General features: G+C 41.6%; 1 protein-coding gene across 2 annotated transcripts in view; it reads left to right on the plus strand.

Annotated features, from left to right (window-relative positions):
* The window catches only part of ZNF385D (zinc finger protein 385D), a gene marked incomplete at its 5' end in the record, with an annotated part of 942,221 nt that overhangs the window by 610,062 nt on the left and 307,087 nt on the right, over positions 1-25,072 (plus strand). The window lies entirely within an intron of this gene.

Below are 25,072 nucleotides of genomic sequence, written 5' to 3' on the forward strand. Positions count from 1 at the left end.
GCTCGTATTATTAACTGCATGCTAGTCCAGCCGTTTTATAAAGCAGGGTGATTCACAGGGCAATTAGTTTCAGTGTGTAATGTAAGTTTTTAATAGCACACATTGAAATGTGATGTCCTGCTTCAGATGAAACTATACTCTTTTAAAGGCAAGGCTAAAGTTGCCCTCTGTGTCATGAGCACGGTTCGGTCTTACCATAATTCCAGCATGAGATATGTTTTATATTCTCGGAGGAAATTGTGTTTATTTAGGAATGCTGTTTCTTTCAGGTTCTGTTATGCAGCCCCTCGCTCAAGCTGTTTGGCTTCCAGAACTCTGGGAGCCCACCTGTCTCTCATAAAATGTGTGGTCCATGATCTAGGGTCAGAATTGACAATACGTCCCAGGCATGTTAAGATTCAACAGCATTTTAATGTTGCAAATCCTTAACAGTATGTATGTATGTGTGTATGTACACAGGCACATACGTGTATTTGTGTGTGTGTAGCTATTTCAGGTAATTTTTCAAAACAGTGCTTTTACTTTGCAGTTTGGTCACCCGTGACTTTCTTCTTCATTTCTGAACTGCAGAGGGTTTATCAGGTCAGGGAGAACAAGGACAAAAGGAAAGCAGGGCTGAATTCTTGGGCTTTTCTGGTGATTTGTGGGAATGGGGTAGAGGTGTCAGAAGTCTTTTATTTGTGTCCCCAGCAGGGAGTGATGAAGAGCATGATGATGCTCTAACACCCTAGGAATTGATATGCAAACAGGGTATTTACTCCCCTTTTAAATAATCTAATTTGTCAGTTTTGCTCGCCTGCTACGCCTTTCAAGTTTAACTGAAGACTCATTGCCTGGACAGACTGGCCCAGCCTCTGCTTCTCTGTAGACCCCTTTCCCCTTAGAGGCTGGACACTGTGACCCTGTCCTTTCTCAGTTGGAGTCAGCTGTGTGTGTGCAAGTTGGTGGAATAAGTAATATTTCCAGTTCTCCCGAATAGCTCGTGTTTTGAGTGTGCTGTCTCAGCCTCACGAGGCTAATGGACCCTTTTAATGACTTAAGCCTCACTCTTATCTCCTACTGAAATTTTAGTGCAGTGTTTTCAATAATTGTTCATTTGCACTTACTGCTCAGTAATTTAAGAGCTTGCTGTTCAGTCACCGTGGATACGTTTGTTACTTATTCTGTCGATCTCGCATTCATTACTTGGAGTTAAGAATCAGGTTCACACGGGAGAAAGAAGAAAGGAAAAATCCAAGCAAGCAACCTGATTGGGATTTACTGTAAAAGCAAGGGAAAATCATAAAGACTTGTGAAGTTACCCTCTCCACCCACAGGAATATTTGACAGACTTAAAAATGGCATGTGCCAAGGATGAAGAACCGTTAACAATTGATCCAGAAATAGGGAATTCCCTGGTGGTCCAGTGGTTAGGACTCTGCGCTTTCACTGCCAAGGGCCCGCGTTCAATCCCTGGTTGGGGAACTAAGATCCCACATGTGGCAAAAAAAAAAAAAAAAAAAAAAAAATGTAGTATTATGATCCTCAGTTTGCAAATGAGACCTAGAGATAATAAATAGGAAAATAAATTTAAAAAAATTTGATCCACAAATAACAACAAGCAGCTGGGAGACTTCTCACTGGATGAAGGCAGCGGTCCTGGGTGGCTGTCAGTACAGCAGACCTGCCCCATGCCACCTGGTTACAGCTGGGTCAGGGGACAGTGCTGGCGTGACAGGCAGGTGCATCCCAGCAGAAGGCTGTAACCATGTACTGTCTCCAGTATGTCTGAATCATCTTCCCCTTCCATCTGGCTGCACACATTTCTCCACTGCTGGAGTGATGAATGGCTGCCTGTGGTCCTGCCAACCTCACAAATTGTCCACAGTTTGCCAGAGAGGTGCCATGTCACAGCCCTTTGCCATCAGGAGAGAAAATGGGAGCCTGATGGCACTGAGGAAATTTGATGTGCCCGAAAATCAACCAGATGGAGATTCTGGGGTACTTACAGCCAGGCAGGGGTGAGGGCTTGCTCCCTGAGAATCCTGTTGCAAAAAGAAAGGATGCATCTTAAACAAATGAGTAAAACTTGAGACAAACATTAGAGCTCCCTCTCAATGCTACTTTTCATGGCATATTCATTAAACCCAGAGAAAAGGGCAAGCAAAATTTAGAAAGTGCAAATGAGCCGTTCAAGTGCAACGTGATGCTAATTGTGAATCAGCTGTGTTCCTTAAAATGCCTTAGAAAAACATGAAAAAGACTTAGCGCTGTGCCTATCATAACAAGAAATACTTGATGGAGGAAGCTTTTAATACAACAGCTAGAAAAAAAATCTTGTAGGAAAATTCTAGACCAGAAGCCTATTCCCCTGCCTATAATAGACACGTTTGTACATTGTCATAGGAAGGACTTTGTCTTTCCGCTGGGACGTTTAGAACATTCTCCAGTCAGCGTTTACACTTTTGGTTGTGTTAGAAAAGTAGTTACGCGGCAAAGCTACACGGAAGGAAATGATCAGAAAACAGCAGGCAGCAGAGAAAAACATTCCTCTTTGTGTGTGTGTGTTTTCAGTGGAAACATTTAACTCATCTTAATTAGTTGGTACTAGGTGATCTGTTATGGGGAATTAGGTCTACTTGAGTCCCTCAGGCACTGTGGACGTGTTTCTATTTCCCTGAGGTTGCCAGCGGGAGAGAATAATTCAGGAAGGAATTTGTTAGTCTAGGTTACCCTTTTTGAAGTTTGAAGTCATTACCATTGTGTGTTATTACAAATGAATCTAAATGACATGCAATCAATTACTACATAACAGGGATGGCGGATGTGACAGGTGAATATTGTCAGAAAGCATCAGATGCAGGAAACCGAAATCTAAGAGAACCCTCTCAAGACATTTCTCTTTCAGATTCATATGAATTTCTCATTTTCGGGAACCAAATTCCAAGGATGATCAAGATGTCAGTAATATGGATTCTTTATTAGGACCCTTAAATTTTGAGCTAAGTTTTTCTTCTTTTTTAAAGGATGTTCTTAGTTGCTGTAATTACATGGAAACGAGATGAGTTTATTTAAGGGACAAGCTCCAAAATTCATGAGATAATGACGACTTGCAAAGTTACCCTTTTGTGGGTGGCATAATTGTTCCAAAAAACAAGTGAGAAATTTAAATTAGTGTTTTCTGACTTCCACTGCAGAATATTTGGTCACAGCTGCTTTTGACTGAAATCTCCCTCGATAAGACCAGGGGTGTGTGTGTGTGTGTGTGTGTGTGTGTGTGTGTGTGTGTGTGTGTGTGTGTGTAAGTGTAACACTGGATCCTAAAATAGTGCCTTGTTATATAAATACCCAAATTTTAGTTCTCATTCATATCTTTTGTATATTCGTAAATCTTTTCACATCATTTGAAAGGTAAAACTTTAAGTATTGATTTAATAAGATGGATATGAAACTGTATTTTGAGCACAGCTGGTTTTCAAGTTTATCAACCATTCAATACCTTAGAGGTTTTTAAAGTCAAGTCATGAGGATAATTTTCAAGGTTTTTCCTGCTTAAGAAAGAGTGATGCTTGTATAAGTAGAAAACTATTTCGACTTTGACCTTGAGAAAGAGCTGTTTCCATCTGTATTACACTATGAAAAGCATGTCAAAAACCAACAAAGGTCATATTCACTGCCCTCTCTCTCTCTGTCTCTCTTTAAAGAAGTCATTATATATCATTTCCCACAAAGATTAGTTTTGCAACAGAATTTCACACATGATTGGTGGCATTAAGAGAAAATACAGCGTAAGAGGTGGCTAGAAATATGAAAGCTTAAAGTGGTTGAGATCACGCTTGAACCAAATTGCTAGGGTTGAAAATAGGAAGACACTTTGCTCTGTTGTCCCGTTAAAATCATTATAAAGCAGCTGGAAGTCAGCCTTCTTTGAATGTGAGCTCCAGGTTTGCACAGCCTTTAAAATTGAAGGCATTTCCGTGAATCCCTCTGGATTCTGACAACTGAAATGCGTATGAACTTGTATCATAGCACTGGATGGGATGAACTGAACCCCTTCTTCTTCTTTATGTTTTTTTTTTTTTCTGCCCACTTGCAGTAATCACTTTTCTGTAAGTAGGGAGGAAGGAGAAAAGTTACCTGGGCCAAGGTCAGAGGGGAAATGGGCAGCAGCATCAGTTGGTGCTCTGAGCAATGCTGTTTGCCCCAAAGTACAGCGGTGCCTGGTGGCAGTTGGGGACTGGGGGGACAGGGATGGGGCTGGGGCTGAGAGTTCTTTCAATGCATAAGTACTGTTTAATCTCAGGTGTCCTCAGCACCCTGCTCAGCCCAGTGCCAGGCACGTAGGCACTTACAAATAGGTGTTGAAACTGCAAGATGAAATGGGTGTCGGAGATCAGAGGGGAAGGGAATCCAATTCGTCAGCGGATCCAGAAGGCAGACGTTCCCTAGCAAAACTGGTGAATATGAGTTGACAAGAGAAACACACCTCTTTTCTCCTGAAACAGTAGCTGCTTCTTTTTGTTTGTTTTCAAATTGTCGAAGTCAGGACGCGCCCTTAGATATTAGATATATAAATAAATGTAAGGAATTCCACGACCTTTTTTTCTGTTTCACTTTACTTCTTTCTTCATAGGACTCTGCAGTGTAAAAGGAGAGGGACAAAGCTATAGAATATTAAGACTAATGTTTGAAAATGTTGGAAGAACATGTAAAATCATCAGATAAGATGGTAGAATTGCACGTTGTTTCAATCCACCTGGTCACAATGTCAGTTCTCAGCTGCACTTGGCTTCTGTGTCTTTATCCCAGATGTTGGCATTTTCTGTGTCTTTACTCCAGATGTTGGCATTCTCTGGCCATGAGGCTGGGATAGGCAGGAACCACCTTATGTGCAAGTAGCCGGAAATGCTCAGCAAGGCCACCAATTTCAAAAATTGCCATTTGTTAAGGCTGAGCAAAACTGCTGTTTGCAAGGCTTTTGTAAAGTTGTTCTTCACACTTACCTTTTTCATACTAATGCATTTTGCTGATGAAGGAAAGCAGTTGTGGCAGATCGCTCTGAGGATAAAAACGCAGTAATGAATGTAAACGTACTTTAATAAACATGATCCTTGTAGAGCAATTTGTATTTTTTAAAATGCATCTACATTATTTTTTTATCCTCAAAATGACCCATTGTAGGAGGTAGACAAAATATAATTATTCCTCTTTTTAGATGAGGAATCTGAGCCTCAGAGGGCTGAAACAATTTTCTCAAGGTCACACATCTAGTAAAAGTTAAGGCTAAGACTCCAATTCAGTGCTTTGAGTCTTATTTCAGTGCCCTTTACTCTTTATAGCAGAGCGTAGGGAGATATTTTTTATGAAAGGAATATTCTTTATAAAAATAATGCTAGAAAGAATATTCTAGCTGATAGCTAAAGAAATAAATAAAAATGGTTGAGGTCTAAGATGTATGTGTGTTTTGACTTTGTGGAATCACAATTGATAACAGAAGTCTGAATCTAATCCATGCTTTTATTATTCCGCCTTTTTTTTTTTTTTTTTCTCTTTGCGGTACGTGGGCCTCTAACTGCTGTGGCCTCTCCCATTGCGGAACACAGGTTCCGGACACGCAGGCTCAGCGGGCATGGCTCACGGGCCCAGCCACTCCACGGCATGTGGAATCTTCCCGGATCGGGGCATGAATCCATGTCCCCTGCATCGGCAGGCGGACTCTCAACCACTGCGCCACCAGGGAAGCCCCCACCTTATTTTTTCACATCAAATAATAATCAGAAAAAATCTAATTAAAAGGCATGAATTGTCCTCCGGCAGGACCCTGGCTTTTTCTACTGCCTCAGTTTTTCCAAAGCATCGTTAGATATTAGGGCTTGTATTAATTATGTGTTACATATACCTGCTGTTTCACTATTTAACTCAATGTTTGTAAAAATAATGCAAGTCATTTGTACTACAGACTTTGATATTTACAACATTATCTCCAGTATTTGTTCAAGAAGGGAGTCCCAGCCTGGTCTTTATTCCATGACTGATAAAGAAGTAAAAACAACCTAGTTAGAATCTCAGCCGTTCCACTTTTTGGCTCTGTATTCTTGGGCAAGTCACCTCACATTTTGATATCCAGGTTTTTCTGTGAAAGGAAAATAATGATAATGTGTTTTCCACAGTTCTCTTTTGATGACTAAACTATACAAGGCATATAAAACTGCCAAGTCCCAGGAAGTCCACGGTGATCCATCAGTAAAATTTGATTATTTCTTGATTTTTCCCTCTATATCCAACCCAATATACAAATGTGTAAAAATTTTTAAACGTGATGATATCTTTTGGGGTCAAACCAGAAAACAGGAACCATGTCAGCTAATTCACAAAGAAGGACTTTAATGCAGGTCATTAGTTATGTGGGTGATGGAGGAGCTGAGATGCCCCATGAGGAGTGCAGAGGCAACCCAGAGATTAGCAATAGCAAGAAACTGGTAGTGTAAGAAGGAAAGAGACGAGATGTGGCCCTGGAGGCCAGGACCCAGGGCCTCCTGGTAGGAGCTGGAATCGCAGCAGGCCTAAGACGCTGAGGATGGAAGGATTCAGCCTCAGGCACAGAGGGAGATGGAGAAATACCCTGACTTCTCCCTTGCGCACACCCTCCAGTGCATAGCCTCTGCTTCTCATTGGTGGAATCCAGCCAGAGGGCAACCAACAAGGCAGCCTGGGCAGTGCATCCTGCACATGTCAGCACCTGGGCAGTCCAAAGTTTGAGAGACAGATCTCAGGGCAAACTGGCCACAGACCCGGAGGGAGATCTTACAACTGATATAAGTAGCACTTTAAATATCTCAGTTATCAGTGAGAGGTTTGCTTGGGGGAGATGCAGGTAGGAGGGAGAGAAATATAGGTGAAGAGCTTTCAGCAACTCCTCATCAATCCTCCCTGGTCAAGTCCCCACTTTGTCACTTTCTGGTAGTGTGACATTGGACACATTAGTGAATCTCTCTGTGTCAATTTTTCCCTTTATATGATGGGGTAAAGGGTCTGTCTGACAGAGAGATTCAAGCAGAGGTTGAAACAAACTTCATAATCTTCAAAGCACCATAGGAAGTGGCCTTGGTATGAGGATGTGAAAACCAAGTGCCTTAGAAAGAAAAGAGCAGATTTTGAAAACCTGACAATTTGGAAATATATGTCCAGTGATGCAGCTTAGCATCCCCGTGGAGGTATCTGAGTGCACTGAGAAAGGGAGCATTTGGTTACCTCCTCAAATAGCCCCTGGTACTTTGGGGTTAGATGTACTGCCCAGGCCACTTCTAATCTCTTCTTTGTCATTATTCTATAACGAAGGGAAATGGCAGAAGCAGAAGCAGAATAGAGAAATGAGCAGGGCAGGAAACCTGCATAAAGGCTCCATGCCCCATATTCCTTCCTGCCCAAGACTCTAATGGGGACAGACACATTGAAAGCTGAGAGAGTTTATTAATAGTTGCTTGGGAAGGAAAGAGGGATTTGGTATCGATTTTTATCGATCCTTCTGTGTGTTGCTCGACTTTTAAACACTGATTTCTTTGTCTGACTGGCCGTGGTATTAAAAAAAAAAAACTTTCTGCCCTTCCTGTATGGAATTATTAGCATCTCTCTCAAAGGCTGCTTCTAAAGCTCTGCGACAGTCTATAACTTATGGTGCCCTTGTTGTAAGGCAACGCAGAGGTTAGTGACAGGGAGTGATGCCCTTGCAATGCTCAGTCCGGAAGCCACGTGATCACCGCCATGTGTTTCCATGAGCTGCCCCAGGAATGGTGGGCTGTAACTTACAGTTTTATGGGGATACTCAGGAGCCATGTCCTAAGGAAGCTCTATCAGTTAAATGGTGCATTAGAAGTAGATTGCTTAGAATTTTTCTCTTTCCTTAAAAAAAAAAAAAAAAAAAAACAGAGTTGTTTAAGATCCTGAATACTAACTTTCTGGTAAATTAGTTTGTTTTGGGAACTTTTATTTTTTTAATATCTTTATTGGAGTATAATTACTTTATGATGGTGTGTTAGTTTCTGCTTTATAACTAAGTGAATCAGCTATACGTATACATACATCCCCATATCTTCTCCCTCTTGTGTCTCCCTCCCACTCTCCCTATCCCATCCCTCTAGGTGGACACAAAGCACTGAGCTGATCTCCCTGTGCTATGCAGCTGCTTCCCACTAGCTATCTATTTTACATTTGGTAGTGTATATGTGTCCATGCCACTCTCTCACTTTGTCCTAGCTTATTACCCTTCCCCCTCCCCATGTCCTCAAGTCCATTCTCTACGTCTGTGTCTTTATTCCTGTCCTACCCCTAGGTTCTTCATAACCATTTTTCCCCCTTATTTTTAGATTCCATATATATGTGTTAGCACACGGTATGTGTTTTTCTCTTTCTGACTTACTTCACTCTGTATGACAGACTCTAAGTCCATCCACCTCACTACAAATAACTCAATTTCATTTCTTTTTATGGCTGAGTAATATTCCATTGTATATATGTGCCACATCTTCTTTATCCATTCATCTGTCGACGGACACTTAGGTTGCTTCCATGTCCTGTATTGTAAATAGAGCTGCAATGAACATTGTGGTAAATGACTCTTTTTTTTTTTTTTTTTGCGGTACACGGGCCTCTCACTGTTGTGGCCTCTCCCATTGCGGAGCACAGGCTCCGGACATGCAGGCTTAACGGCCATGGCTCACGGGCCCAGCTGCTCTGTGGCATGTGGGATCTTCCCGGACCAGGGCACGAACCCATGTCCCCTGCATCAGCAAGTGGACTCTCAACCACTGCACCACCAGGGAAGCCCTGTTTGTAGATTTTTTGATGATGGCCATTCTGACTGGTGTGAGGTGATACCTCACTGTAGTTTTGATTTGCATTTCTCTAATGATTAGTGATGTTGAGCATCCTTTCATGTGTTTCTTGCCAATCCGTATATCTTCTTTGGAGAAATGTCTGTTTAGGTCTTCTGCCCATTTTTGGATTGGGTTGTTTGTTTTTTTGATATTGAGCTGCTTATAAATTTTGTAGATTAATCCTTTGGCAGTTGCTTCATTGGCAAATATTTTCTCCCATTCTGAGGGTTGTCTTTTTGTCTTGTTTATGGTTTCCTTTGCTGTGCAAAAGCTTTTAAGTTTCATTAGGTCCTTTTTGTTTATTTTTGTTTTTATTTCCATTACTCTAGGAGGTGGGTCAAATAGTATCTTGCTGTGATTTATGTCATAGAGTGTTCTACCTATGGTTTCCTCTAAGAGCTTTATAGTGTCTGGCCTTACATTTAGGTCTTTAATTTATTTTGAGTTTATTTTTGTGTATGTGTTAGGGAGTGTTCAAATTTCATTATTTTACATGTAGCTGTCCAGTTTTCCCAGCACCACTTATTGAAGAGGCTGTCTTTTCTCCGTTGTATATTTTTGCCTCCTTTATCAAAAATAAGGTGACCATATGTGCGTGGGTTTATCTCTGGGCTTTCTAACCTGTTCCACTGATCTATATTTCTGTTTTTGTGCCAGTACTATATTGTCTTGATTACTGTAGTTTTATAGTATAGTTTGAAGTCAGGGAGCCTGATTCCTCCAGCTCCAGTTTTCTTTCTCAATGTTGCTTTGGCTATTTGGGGTCTTTTGTGTTTCCATACAAATTGTGATATTTTTTGTTCTAGTTCTGTGAAAAATGCCATTAGTTGTTTGATTTGGATTGGATTGAATCTGTAGATTGCTTTGGGTATTATAGTCATTTTCACAATATTGATCCTTCCAATCCAAGAATATGGTATATCTCTCCATCTATTTGTATCATGTTTAATTTCTTTCATCAGTGTCTTATAGTTTTCTGCATATAGGTCTTTTGTCTCCTTAGGTAGTTTTATTCCTAGGTATTTTATTCTTTTTGTTGCAATGGTAAATGGGAGTGTTTTCTTAATTTCTCTTTCAGACTTTTCATCATTTGTGTATAGGAATGCAAGAGATTTCTGTGCATTAATTTTGTATTCTGCTACTTTACGAAATTCATTGATTATCTCTAGTAGTTGACACTGTTGCCTGCTTTTTTCTAACTTTAGAAGGCTTAATAAGGAGTTCCCTGGTGATCCAGTGGTTAACATTCCAGGCTTTCACTGCCAAGGACTGGGTTCAATCCCTGGGCAGGGAACTGAGATCCCACAAGCTGCGTGGCATGGCCAAAATAAGTAAAATAAAATAAGATGATAAAATGAAATAAAATGCTTAATAAGAAAGAACATCACTGTGAGAAGCCCACGCCATGGACTTTACAGACCTCTTGGTTTCCTTAGAGAATTCGTCAGCTTCCGTTTGTGGAGAGCAGTGCTGGTGCTGACAGGTGATGTGGCGCCACTGACTGAAGAGCGGAATTTAGCAGAGCCGGGATGGCTGTTTTTGTCCCAGATCCTGGCATGAGTAACTTCATCAGCACCTCACCATCATCCTTAAGAGGAAGGCCAGTGGGTCTAAATCCTGGCTTCACAAAGGAATCCCCTGGACAACTCTGAAATTATGCTACCAACAAGGACCAGGGCACTCTGATTAGATCCATTTCTCTGAGCTGGAGCCCAGGCATCTGCATTTCTTTTAAAATTCCTCAGTTGATTCTGTAGGACAGCCAGCTTGAGAACCACCGGGACGGGTGACTTTAACCACTTTACTGAGTGCACCCTGTGACCCAGGAGTCCCCACTTGCTGGGTCACTCAGGCAGTGGGTCAGGACTCCAACCCAGGTCAGTCTGAGCCCAAAGCTTATGTTCTTTCATCTCAACACACTGCTTACCTTGAGGGAAATCAGTCCATGGCATGAAGTCTGGACCTGATTGCAAGCTGCTTTGTGCTGTCCCGCCCATTCCCTGCCTCAGTTTATAGACTGGAAGTCCCTAGGGATGAGCCCTCCTCCCCTGTCCTTGGGACTCGTTATAGAGCTGGCACCCAAAAGAGATTCATGCTGTGCAAGTTGATTTAGGATCACAGTGGGATGGTTCTGGAAAGGATTTTAGAACTGTGCTTCTCAAAATTTAATGTTCATACAAATCCCCAGAGGATCGTATTAGAACACAGGTCTTGGTTCAGTAGGTCTGGGGTGTGGCCTGGGATTCTGCCTTTCAATGAGCTCCCGGGAGATGTCTGTGCTGCTTGTCCACTGACCACACTTTAAGTAGTGAATCTTTAGTGATCGTTTAGCTGTCTTGTGGCTTTCTGCTGACATGGAAAATCTGGTCTAAGTCTCCAACCTATGTTCCTCTGTTTCTATTGTACAAGATACTGAATGGTCCACAGTTAGAGTTCCACTTAGGGTGACCAGTCTTCTCACTTCTGCATGAGACTGAGGGGTTCCCCAGGACGTGGGACTTTGGGTGCTGAAATGAAGTCTCATGCGGACTGGGATGAATTGTTCACCCTAGGTCCAATAGCTCAAGTTTGAATCCTAGCTTCAGTGCTCAAGACCCAGCTCCCCACAGAGAACTCGGGCAAGTGACTTGCTTTCTTTGAGCCTCCCTTTCCCTATCTGTGAAATAAGAATAATAAATGAAACTTCCTAGAATACTTATAAGGATTGAATTAGATGGTGTACACAGAGCACTGGGCCTGCTGTCACTATATTCATTCTGACTATATATTGACCTGACTCAGCACTCCCCGCCATCACTGAAAAGAAGAAACACCCCAAAGATCAAGTGTAAGTGGTCATGGATCATCCGTATTGCACCATCTCTGTACAGAGAGAGCAGCTTGTAAATTACCTCCTGCCCACAGATATGATGGGCAAGCCGGGGTGAAGTCATTTGTCATTCTGCGTGCAGTTTGCCTACCCCGAATGTCAATACTAATGATTTTTGCTTGTTGTTTAGGGGAAGAGAGGTCTGGCTAAGGCTTGGCCACCTTGGGACATCGTGAGCTGGCCCCTTGTGTTCTGTTGACCTTGTTTATCCATTAGTGTTTCTCTGAGCGTTGTAACAGCTTATGAGGATGGCTGCAGCTAATGATTGTTTTTCCATCTCCTGACCCATCCTTGTCTTAACAATAGATAGCCTTAAAAACAGACAAGGCAGTTTCCACTGAAATGCCCATGCTCAGTTGGCCTCATCTTGGGTGAAAGTGGCTGGCTTTGCCCATCTTTACCTGGGAAAGCTGATGCACTCACCTGTCAAATGCCAACCATTTATCAGAGCACTTAGTCTGCCAAATATGTGATGATTATGTGAGAAGCAAAGTGCACTTTTGTTTTTCTATGAGGACTAGTAAGTAGGGCTGCTCCAAGCAGCAAATTCTTCCACAATAGTGGTTACCTGGCCTGAACTGCTGCCTACTAGCATTTTAGACAAGAAAACAAATGAACAACAAAGCAGAGGCTACTCTTGCTTTCCTCAAGCATAAAATGTGACTACAGGAAGGTTCCAACACAGTTGCACTTTCACTTGTGAGCATCTTAAAGGCAAAATTGGGAGATTTTTGTCTCTGGTCCCATCTCTGCTTGCTGTAGTCAGAACTGCTGCCATTCTAACATAGGCTCTTTGACGTATGGAGTCAAAGTCTCCATTTCACAGACAGGAAAATAGAGGCCAAGTGCTTGGTGAATGCACGTATCTGGCACTAGTGATGAGGCTCTGACCACAACTTACAAGCCAAGCCTCGATTTAGTGGCGTGAATTTTCAAAAATGGCCCCAAGCCTCAGCTTCCAAATCAGTAAATTGAGACAGTGGTAACTCATCAGGCAACCCTCTAACTACTAAAAATAGCTGAGGTTTATTAAGTGCTTGGTCTCTCCCAGCCACTGTTCTCAGGGTACGGCCTCCACCGCTCGTCCTAATGGCCTTATTGGAAGAATGATCAGTGTGCCGCTTTACAGATGAGGAAACACGTGTACAGAGAGTGCAAGCAAAGAGGCAGCAGTAAGTGCCCGGGCTGGGTCAGCCCCTGGCCACACTGTTTGGTGTGACCTTGAGTAAAACTCAGCCTCTGAAAGCCAGAGCCCGGGAGCACATCCTCAATATGCAGATAGATCATGGGTTTTTGAAGCAGGCAACAAACTAAAACGTGAACCAACACACAAGCAGAGAGCATCTCAGCTTGCCCGCCAAGCAGCCACCTGCTGATGGGGCCTGAGACTGAGAGCAGGGAAAGATTCCAGCTCCCTTCCAGAAAGGGTAGGAGATAGGAAGTCTTGTTCATGGAACATGCAATGCTCCAAAGTCAAGGCTTACACAGACTGCAAATGGCATTGATAGTTGACCTCCCTGTTCAGGAGCCATGCCTGGGGGCCTGGCCTCTGTGTGTATGTGTTCCTGACACAGCAGCAACTCTCTTCCAAATGGAACAGCAATTTCTTTCTCACTGGCTTCTTCCTGGGCACATACAATGTGCCAGGTGTGGGGTGATCTTTTCTTATCAGATAATAATCCAAACTTTTGGGAGGTTCCCTAGAACGCCAGGAACTGAGGGAGACCATGACATCTTTCTATACCTTCAATAGAATATTTTCTATTTTTTGAAAAGGTAATGATACATGTACAGTTTTTAAAAGACAATATCATAGAAGGGCAAATAGTGAAAACGAAATATTCTATCCCCACCCTAGTGCACTCTGTTTTATTTGAGAGACTGCATTCTGCAGAAGGAGAAGGGAGTGGATGAAGGTGGTCCAGCTATAAGATCAATACATCCCAGGGGTGTCATGTGCAGTGTGGTGACTGTAGCTAACAATACTGTATAATATATTTGAGAGTTCTAGGAAAGTACATCTTAAAAGTTCTCATCACAAGAAAAGAATTACAACTGTGTGAGGTGATGGGTTTTAACTAGAGTCATTGTAGTATTATTCTCAATATATATACACATCAAATCATTATGTTGTACATCTTCAACTTATACCATGTTATGTCAATTATATCTGAATGAAGCTGGAAAAATAAACTCTTTGGAAGGGTATAGGTATACACCCCCCCTCTTGTTTTTACATGGAATGGAAACATACCATGTCCCCTGTTTTTCATATTGCTTTATTCAGCATATATTGATGTTTCTATTTTTTTTTAATTTTATGGCTACACCATTTTCTAATTCAGGAACATATTGTGATTTATTTTACTGGCCCTTTTAAAAGAAAAATCAGTTATTTTCATTCTTTCACTAATAAAAGCAATGAATATCATTGTGCATACATAATTCTTTGTGTACATATTCACATATATCCATAGAGTAAATTTACAAAAGTGGAATTTAGGGGGAAGGCATATTTAATTCTCATGGGTATTGTCAAAGTGACCCATGGAAATTTTTTATTGATCAATTTCTACATATATTTCTTTCATTAAAGAGTAGAGTGGGTGCTTTCAAACTGGTAACCTCTTTATCTGAAAACTGCCTTGCAGACTTCTCAGAGCATGAATTCTCAAAGTGGAACAAAGTGAGTGACTTCCTGCTTTTTCGTCCTTGCAATCCCTTCTGCAATCTGTTTCTCCACTTACTTCTGTTGTGCTACTTCCATATGGATATTGGTTTCAATATTCAAAAAAGCAATAATGCCATACAATCAAAAGATACCCTGTGCTTTCAAATGGGGATGGATGCGACAGAAAGAATGCATCTTGTAAGTGGGGCTGGGCCATCTTGCCTCAAAACTAGAATGCTGATCCTTGAAAGAGCTCTAATTCAGTTAGATCTAAAGCCAGCTATGGTTGGAAGTTTTATTGTCTTTGGAGTCCATAGCCATTAAAAGGCAAAAGCACATTTGCCTAATTCTGTATGTCAGTGATTTTTTTTCTTCTATTCCTAACTCCATGTTCTTCTTATTTTTTCATCATTGCCATTTAGAAAACATTAGACCGAGAAATAATCTGGAATGTCTATAGTGTGTGTCTATTGTAAAAATGCCATATTTATTGAAGACCCCAAATCTCCAAACAGTAATGATGATCACCATTTATTGAGCTCTTGAGCTCTTTACAAACATCAATTCATTTACTCCCTAAAGGAATGATCATGTTTTAATGGGCTAGATGTCATTCTCTCTACTTTACAAAAGAGGAAAGATGCCCTTAAAGGTTAAATTTCTTGCCCAAGACTAAATAGATTGAAAATGGCAGGCATAGGATTCAAATCCAAGACCTTCTGACTGGACATCTTGTGGGCCAAATGTTGACACCACCCATTGGTATTTTCTTCCCAGCACATTACTCCTGGGCCACTTCTGTAGAATCTTGGTAGGAGGGGACATTTCTATAAAGTGGAGGTTATCACTTCCCTGGTCTGTGCTGTGAATAGTCTTAAGGACAATCGCAGCCACCCTTGATAAAATATAAATAGTACTAAGAGCCCTACCCTAAAGGAAGGGAGAGGGAGCAGTCTTCTTTTCTCTCTTCTGTTGGACATGGTCTCCTATGTTACCTGCTGTCTCTTTGCACCATCCTAGCAGTCCCTAGTGCTGTCAAAGCAACAGAATTAAGTGAAGGAAATCAGTAAATCATTGCACTTTATGACATGCTAATAAGGAGTACTGGGTAGAACTCACTGCCACATGTCCTAAGTTACATTTCCCTCTGTTCCTTGAGCATCTAAAGTTCTCTCCCACCCGAGAGATCATATAAGCCTTGTGTAATAGGCATTAGAAGAACCTCCTATCTGGATGGCATCTTGCGATCTTATCTGACACCTGGCATCTTTATATTTATAGGTAGAAAATGGGAAGTTAATGTGTTTAATTGTTTAGCCCAGATAGAGTCAGTAGTGAGTGGTGGAGCTGGGCTGCCTAGAATCCAGGTCTGCTGACTCTTTCCCAGGACCTTTTGTGCTCCTCAGGGTGTCAAGGGAATTGGTTATTGTCTCATTCTTTCTTCACAATGAAAGTGTAAAATGAATGTTCTTCTCATTTTGTAGATGAGGAAACTGACATTGTTACTTGGATGATGTTATACCCAAAGTGTGGGGTCCAGGAGTGAATGCAGGCCCACAGCTTTCTACTCCTCTCTCTCTCTCTCTCTGCTTCCTGAGTCAGGGCTCCTGTCTGTCATCCTGTGCTTTGGGTTTAAATCTGGGTGGATCCCTGCACTTCTCAGCCTCTAAATGATTTCAAATGTCCCTCCCAGCCCTATGATTCTCTGATCCTACAGTGGCTGTGGGGTGAAAAGGTGGGACTCATTGGAGCAATAAATCACTGCAGCCTGCAGGAACCCAGGAGCAGATCAAGCCTCCTTCATTCCACCCCTCACTGTCAGCTGTGCACAGCATTCATCTCAGTGTGAACTGCTGTAATCGTCCCTACTGAGTTTCCTGACTTACTCTCTCATGCTTCCAACTTAGCCAACACTGTGCTAGGCCAGGACTTAGCTGCAGACCCGTTAGCCCCCAACACACAGACACACACACACACAAACATACGTGTGCGTATGTGCACACATGCACACACATGTGCACACCCATACTCAGATGCCTGTAGCAATTCTTATTTCCTCATGCAGAGCTTTCAAACTTCTTATTCAGGTGGTCAGGATGATCCAGGTTCTGGCCCCAATTTACCTTGCACTTTCATGTTTACAAAACTCCTCTTCTCTCATCCCAAGTTCTGGCTCTGCAGAACCACGCCTAGTTTCCTAACCCTTCTGAGACTTGGCCTCAAGTTTTCCTTCTTACCTGACATGTAGTTTTTTTTTTTTTTTTTTGCCTCTGTGTCTCTGAAAATTTAACCATTCATTGTTTTTTCACTCTTATTTTTTTCTCTCCTTTAAACATTTTATGTGAAAACATAATCTTACTAATTCTTCCAGAAGGTCTACTCTCAATGTACCACCTCTTCTTGAAGACCACCTAATTCTTCATAAGAGGAATAAACACCGTTTCTCTGAATTTCCATGTATGGTATTTCCCAAAGTTGTCTGAACAAACACTTGGAGAGTTTTAAAGGTTTCCTATTTCCTAAGTTTCCTATTTCCCACTCTAGATTTACTGAGTCAGACAATCCAAGGAAAGAACCCAGGAATCAGTATTTTCAACTCCCCCACCAACAATTTAATATCATAAGATTGTTGGCTCTTCGTAGATAAACCCACAAATGTGATGCAATAGCGCAAAAGATACCAATAGGAGTTAATTGTGAACTAGACAAAATGATACAATAATTTATCTGAAAGAAGAAACATCAGCAAACGCTCCAGGAAATTATGAAAAAGGAGCGATCTGACAGGAGATACTTATCCTAGATTGTATCGTAAAACCATAATAATTAAATAATTTGGTCCTGAATAATAGGTAATAAAATACAGATGAGAACATCTAGAAGTGAACCTCAGTACTTATGTATAGGGGGGTATAAGTTATGATAAAAGTAACATTTCAATTCACTGTTGAAAACAGGAATTATTAAATCAGTGGGTTGGGTACCACTGGGTAAACATTTAGACAAATAAATAAAGTAAATTCCTATTCCACTCTTTATACCAAAATAAATTACAGATTGAACAAAGGTTCAAACATAAAAACTTAAGCAATAAATTTATGGAAGGAAGTCCAGGTGAATAAATTTATACTCCTGTAATGGAAAGGGCCTCTGTAGTCAGGACACAAACCCAAACTATACAGGAGAGAAATGATAAATCTAACTACATAAAATTAATAACTTGTGTTTGGGAAAAACAATTCAAAAACTAAGTAAAAAAACAAATGATGCATTTGGAAGACAATATTTAAACACCATTGGCAGATAAATGGCCAATTTCTTTAATTAACAAAGAGCTTATAAGAATCAATAAGAAAAGACAAACAACTCGAAAGAAAAAGGAAGAATATGAGCAGACACATTACAAATAAAGAAAAATATATTGCCAGTAAAAATATAAAACTACACTTATTTTCACTCATAATTAACAACATATAAGTAAAAATAATTGTATATATAGTCATTCACTTAGGAGATTAGTAAATTTTTAAAAGTTGAGTATGGCAGAAGCCACTCTTACACACAGTTGTGTGCAAGGAAATACATTTTTTGTGAACTCTGTACAAGGTGCTTTGATGATACTTATATATGCTTGTTTTTTTATAGCAGGTACTCTTAGCCCTAACAAGCTTGTTACTAGGAATACACTGTATAAGGTCACTCACACATATAAATAAGGATGTTAAATGCAGTGTTGATTTTTAAAGCTCAAACTGGAAACAACAAAAGTGAACATGAGTAGGGGATCCATTAGATAAAATTATGGTACATTCAAAATGTTGGAAGGGAGTACAGCCGTGAAAAAAAATAAGTATATCTTTATGTTGTGATGTGGAAAAAAAAATCTCGAATGTCACAGCAGTGAAAGCAAGGCTCAGAAGGGTAAAGAGAAATCCCCAAAGAAATCCCTTTGGGAGTGAGAATATAAGAGGGTTCTTTGATAGCTATCCTGATGTAACCACATTCATTTCCAAAAAGAAACATAAGAAATCATTAGCAGTTGTTATCTTTGGGAGGGACTTGGGTTTTTTAAGTCCCTTTGTTCAGATAACATGTTCCACTAGGTACAGATGAACCGGTTTGCAGGGCAGAAATAGAGACACAGATGTAGAGAACAAAAGTATGGACACTGAAGGGGGAAAGTGGCAGGGGGTGGTGGTATGATGAATTGGGAGATTGGGATTGACATATATACATTAATATATATATAATGGATAACTAATAAGAACCTGCTGTATAAAAAATAAATAAAATAAAATTCAAAAATTTAAAAAATTTAAAAAAAATTTACAATTAAAAAAAAAAAAGATCCACTAGGCCAGGGATAGATGTCTGTCTTGTTCACTGTTCTGTGCCCAGCAATCAGAGGTGCCCCACAGCTGTACATGGGGTGACTGGTTTGCTTTGCTTTTTTTAAAATAAATTTATTTATTTTCTTGGCTATGTTGGGTCTTTGTTGCTGTGCATGGGCTTTCTCTAGTTGCGACGAGCGGGGGCTACTCTTCATTGTGGTGCACAGGCTTCTCATTGCGGTGGCTTCTCTTGTTGTGGAGCATGGGCTCTAGGCACGCAGGCTTCAGTAGTTGTGGCACGTGGGCTCAGTCGTTGTGGCGCACAGGCTTAGTTGTTCCACGGCATGGGGGATCTTCCCGGACCAGGGCTCGAACCCGTATCCCCTGCATTGGCAGGCCGATTCTTAACCACTGTGCCACCAGGGAAGCCCGGCTTTGCTTTTCTCATCAAGGGTTGTCTTTCATTGTCCTGTGAGCTGCTTTTTTGAGGTTCTCTTGCTTGCATTCCTCTGCACTGATAAAGATAGGACCTGTATTAATTTAAAATGATTATGAATTTCATGTAAAAGCTCCCTGGCTGGTGCTATGCTCAGTCAGAGCTGGGGACCACTGTCATGCATGATCTGCCCCTGGGGGGCATCCCTTTCTCATGACAGGACTGTGTGTGTGGCTGGAATCCTCTGATTTAAGGCCTCTGTAGGTAGAGGCGTCTCTGGCGTAGTGCAGGGAAGTGATTTAATCCCATGTTCTGTGGTCAGGTTGCCCCTTGTGTCTGTTAGCGGAGTGACTCCGGCCAAACCTCCATGTATGCGTCTCAGCTTCCTCACAGGGTGGTTCTTTAATGAGATGATGTGTGTACTGTGCATAATGCAATCTTCTTGATATTCCATGATAGTGGCAGAAGTGATACAGCCAGTAACTGATGACTGAGTGAATGAAGAAGGGACAAGTGAGTGCTTGGAGCTCCTGCCTTGTGAAGGGGGGCCATGGAAAGGCTGTGCCTGCATCTCAGTAGCTCTGGGGAGAATCTAAGGAAACATCACCTGGTGATTTACTCCAAACTGGATATGTAACCAATCCCCTTTTGCTACAAGGAGATCTTGGGCTCGATTTGTTGTCCTTAGCCCCATCCTCTGGTACAGAAGGTCTGGGTCCTTGCAGGAGTCATGGGTGCCCATCATCTCTCAGGCTCATGAAGACATGTCCCCTTTATAGCCCTGGCTTTCTGAACTGTTGCTCTCCTTCCAAAATCCCCTTGGCTTTCACTGGATGCCAGATTTCCCACCCAGTCAATTGACAGCCCGATTCAGGACCAAGTTCTAAGAGATTACAGAACCCAGCCTGGGAAGGCCACTGGGAGAGCCCAAGACCTTATCTCTAAAAGACTCATGCAGAGATAGAAGCCTCCATCCCACTGGAGTTCTCAGAAGTGACAAGATCTTGGGCGCCCTAAATCATAGCACCTTCCACTGCTGGTGGAAATGACAGTTTTATCTTCAAAGATGGTGCACTGGGAAGATAATCCGTTTTCACTGAGGGTTATAAAGTAAGTGTTGCTTCTTCTTCATCTTAAAATAGCTTCAATGAAGGCCTGTTAGCCAATGACTAGGAAACCATTATTTAATTATACAGACTTAAAGGTTATCAAAGGGGAAAGGTCAGGGGAGGAATAAATCAGGATTTTGGGAATAACATACACACACTACTATATATGAAATAGTTAAACAGCAAGGACAAGGAACTGTATAGCACAGGGAACTCTACTCAGTACTCTGTAATAATCTATATGGGAAAAGAATTTGAAAAAGATTAGATACATGTATATGTATAACTGATTCACTTTGCTGTACACCTGAAACTAACACAACATTGTAACTCAGCTATACTCCAATATAAACTAAAATTTTTTTTAAATAAAAGAAAAAAAAAAGCCTTAATGAGAAATTCATGTTTAGGGTTTTATTGCTTTTAAAGTCTCATTGTTTCTAAATCTTTGTACCTCAAGGTGGAAGGCATACTTGAATGCTTATTACTTGGATTTTTGGTGTCAGTGAGACAAGAAGGTGAATTATGACCAGGAAGGTGACCCTGCGTTGGGGGGGTGGGTGGAATTTCCATGTCTACACACAAAACAGGGACGGTCCAGAGGGCTAGTGATGGGTTTAGGCAGTGGAGGCATCACTGCTTTATTAGGAGGTCTCTCACCTATATGCTGGAGGGCTGCCATGTCCCAGGCACTGTTCTAGACACTATGGGTAAATCAGTGAATGAAACAAAATCCTTGCCCTTGAAGCATGTCCATTTTCTTGGGAAGAGACAGACGTTAAATAAACAACAAAATAAATAAAGTGTATAATAAGGTAAAATATAGTAAACACTATGGGTAGGAAGTGCAGTTCAGAGGGATCTGGCAAAGCATGGGAGGAGAGGGGTGGACTAGCATGCTATTCCAGGGGGTGTGGGAGGCTCGTGGTGAAGGTCATATCCAGGCCAACGTCTGAATGAGTCGGAGCTCTCCTCTACTACCAGCTAGCTGAGTCAGTTGGGCAGGACCCCTGAGCACACTGGGGCTGCGTTTCCTCACCTGTGAAGTGGCAGAAATTTATAACTTACTGTTGAGAATAAAAGGGACAAACCTGGATAAAGCAACAGACCTAGAGTAGGTCCCTAGAAAGCTGTAGGGTTTTTCTTACTTGTTTTATGATTACACATTCAGGTAGTCTAAACTTCTATTTAAAAAAGGTGAGTAAAATAGTGTTTAAATTGAATGTATTTTTTTTAAGAGGGTACATGTCCTGGGGGATGTTGTCACACAGGCCTTGAGGTTCTGTGACCTGATAAAACCTTGGATTTTTTTTTTTTTTTTTGTCTGTAAACTGAGCCTGGGAAAGAAAATGTCAGCATACTGGTTGGGAGGGCACCTGGGTTTGTCTTTCTTTCACCTTACATAGCATTGGGGAAGCCACCTGGGTTCTGACCTGGGCAGGCTCATGTGAGGCATCAAGACAAGAAGGCGACACATAGCTGGGTGGGCATAAGGGTGAGCCAGGACTGCATGGGCCTGGGAAACTAACCCAGGACAGCCAGGTCAAGGGACCACTGTCCGAAGGAGAAGCAGGTTCACAAAAGTGTGTGGATGGCCAAGAGGAAGATGGAAAAATCTGATGAACGAGGACAACAACACTAGATTTGGAAGCAATTAGGGTTACTTACAGGCTTTAAGACCTTTGTTGCATGCCAGCAGGCTTCCAAATTGGTTTGAAACCTGGAGAAAATGATCTACTCTCCTTGATATGGAGGTTGGCCAGAGAATCTAGGTCACATCAGGGAACATGAGGCAGAGGGAGTTTGAAGTGTGAGACCTGGAACCCCGCTGGGCCACAGGAGAGGGTGGAAAATCAAAGTTACATCTGAGAGGCCACAGTGGCCCCAGTTCTCTCTCTGGGTTAGCTGAGAGCAAGACAGAATCCTAAATTCCTCCAGCAGGAGGGTTCCAGGGGCTTCAGAATCCAGGCTCTGGTCTGTCAGGTAGCCCTGTTTGCCATTGCATTTCCTGTTGGGAAGAAACAGAAAAGAAAAGGCAAGATGAACAAAGAGGGCCTAAGTATCAGGTAGCTGAAAGCATTGATTTTCAAGGGTAAAGTGGAGAGGGAGAAAGAGGATATCAGAAGATATCGTACAAAATAGATACCATACAAAAATATCTAATTGTATACACACTGTGTTGTCTAAGGAAGAGTTTGCATCCAGAGTTGCTTTGCTGGACCACAGGGTCTGCTAGAAACATTACCTTTGCTGGGGGCTGCCATTGACTTACATTGCTTCTCCCCTTTGGGGACCAGATACCACCCCTGCTGCCCTGCTATTTGTTGGCAAATACCTCTAGAAGATGGGACACTTTTATGGTTCAGACATTAAATGCCAAGCTGGCCTCCAGATTCCACGCTGATCTTTACAAAATACAGTTGAGAGGCTTTGTGTACCTAGAAATGCATCTCTTCCATAAAGTGTAACAGTTTGCTTGCATAATTTAAAATGGTCTGAATTAATATTACTATAATTGCTAAGGGATTTAAGGATCAAAAGTATTTTCAAATAAATTAGATACTCTCCAAAATAGGATTTTATTGTCCTCGTTTTGGTTATAAAACCTCAAAGAAACTCAAGACCCAGGAAAATTATTTTTTTATATTTAAAGATGGGAGATTTTCCTGTTTTTGTGAAGTCTTTTTTAGGCTATGCCAATGTTTGGTACTCTCTTCTCTGGATGATTTCTTTTTATAACCATGGGAAGGATGCTTCATACCATTGAGAGAGAGTCTGTCTAAAAGATTTCTTCCTATGCAATGGGATGTCCAACTATGTTCAGATCTCACCCACCTGGCTTCAACGCTCTGGTTGATGATGGGAACCTTAAATTCTTTGATTGGGCCTGGTCTTGGAACAGGCAGAGTGTGCCCATGGCTGAGACTTGTAAGGGACTTCTAGGCAACCATTCAAGCAAAGAAGAAGGGAAGGTAGATATGCCCCTTTCCAGGAATAAAGACCATAGGGTTTTATTTACTCTTCAACTCTGCTCATTAGAAAAATTCTATTACAGCTTTCTCTTGAAAATGAGGGATGTGTTGAAAAACAAAAGAAGGAATTCTAAGCAAAGCGTGCCCTTCAGCAGATGGGCACATGCTATTCATGCCCCCTCAGTTGTGAAGGTCTTCTTACAGGAAAAAGGTACACGTAATTGGCTGATTGCTATCAGGGATCTTTTGTCACCGCTTGGAAACCTTCCTGAAGATCTCGACTTCTTTCCTCTCCCCCACCCCAAAATAGAAGGTCTTCAAATGAGATGTCATGGGACTCACAGGGCGAACATACAGTTGACATATCCCATCAGAAAGCCCTAAAATTGCAGCTATGCTGAAGGAAAAGGACCGTGATAATTTCTCCAGGTCAGTGTTCTGGAACTGGGGTATGTGGCGGAGCCCAGAAGCTCTGCTGACTCAGAGGTCTTGTGAACTGCAGACCACTGGGCCCCAACCCCTGAGCTGCTCATTCAGCACATGTGAGGTAGGATCCAAGAATATGCATTGCTCACTTGTGCCCAGGTGATTCTGATGCTGCTGGTTTAGGGAAAATGCTTTAAACCTCCATTCTAGGCCAGTGGTTCTCAACCTTACCTGCACATATGAATCCTTGGGGGCAGTTTTTAAAATCCCAATACTCAAGCCACACCCCTGACCAATTTAAATTAAATTAGATTCTCTACAGGTAAGAACTAGACTTCAGTGTTTTTTTTTTCAAGATCCCCAGATGATCCCAGTGTGCAGCTAAGTTTGAAAACCACTATTCTAGGTCCATCTTTCTTTCTCCTTATTTTTCCAATGAAGAAATGCAGGATGAGAGCAGTGAAACCATTCAGGGTCATCCAGCCAGTTAGGAGAGATGGTTCTCTTGATGTCTGGACCAGGGCACTTTTACTACGGGACACTTCTTTATCGATATGTCTGGAATTAAAATTTAGTATCAAGAACATAAGAGTCTCCTGGGATCTTGTTAAAATGCGGATTCTGACTCAGCAGGTCTGGGGTGGAGTCTGAGTCTACATTTATAGTGATCCCCCACGTTTGGTCCACACAGCTGGTTCACAGATTACACTTTGAGTCGTGAGGTTGAAATATACCTCTGCCTGGGCTTTATCAGTGTTTCTAATACAAATGTAATAAAAATCATGACCCCAAATACAAGGTTATAGCTACTACAAGGAAAATTGGCATATCGTAGGCAACTCTACTAGACCAACTTACAGCCATTTAAAATTTTAGAGGCTTTGGAGTAATGTTTTTTCCTTCATTTCCTGGGCTAGAATTTTAATAGTTTATTTATTTGTTTATTAATTTATTTAACGATTTTATTGGAGTATAATTGCTTTACAATGGTGTGTTAGTTTCTGCTTTATAACAAAGTGAAGCAGTTATACATATACATATGTTCCCATATCTCTTCCCTCTTGCATCTCCCTCCCTCCCACCCTCCCTATCCCACCACGCTAGGTGGTCACAAACCACCGAGCTGATCTCCCTGTGCTATGTGGCTGTTTGCCACTAGCTGTCTATTTTGCAATTGGTAGTGTACATATGTCCATTCCACTCTCTCACTTTGTCCCAGCTTACCCTTCCCCCGCCCCATATCCTCAAGTCCATTCTCTAGTAGGTCTGTGTCTTTATTCCCATCTTGCCCCTAGGTTCTTCATGACCTTTTTTTTTGTTTTTCTTTTTTAGATTCCATATATATGTGTTAGCATACAGTATTTGTTTTTCTCTTTCTGGCTTACTTCACTCTCTATGACAGACTC

Source organism: Hyperoodon ampullatus (assembly GCF_949752795.1).
Source record: "Hyperoodon ampullatus genome assembly, chromosome: 5".
NCBI lineage: Eukaryota > Metazoa > Chordata > Mammalia > Artiodactyla > Ziphiidae > Hyperoodon > Hyperoodon ampullatus.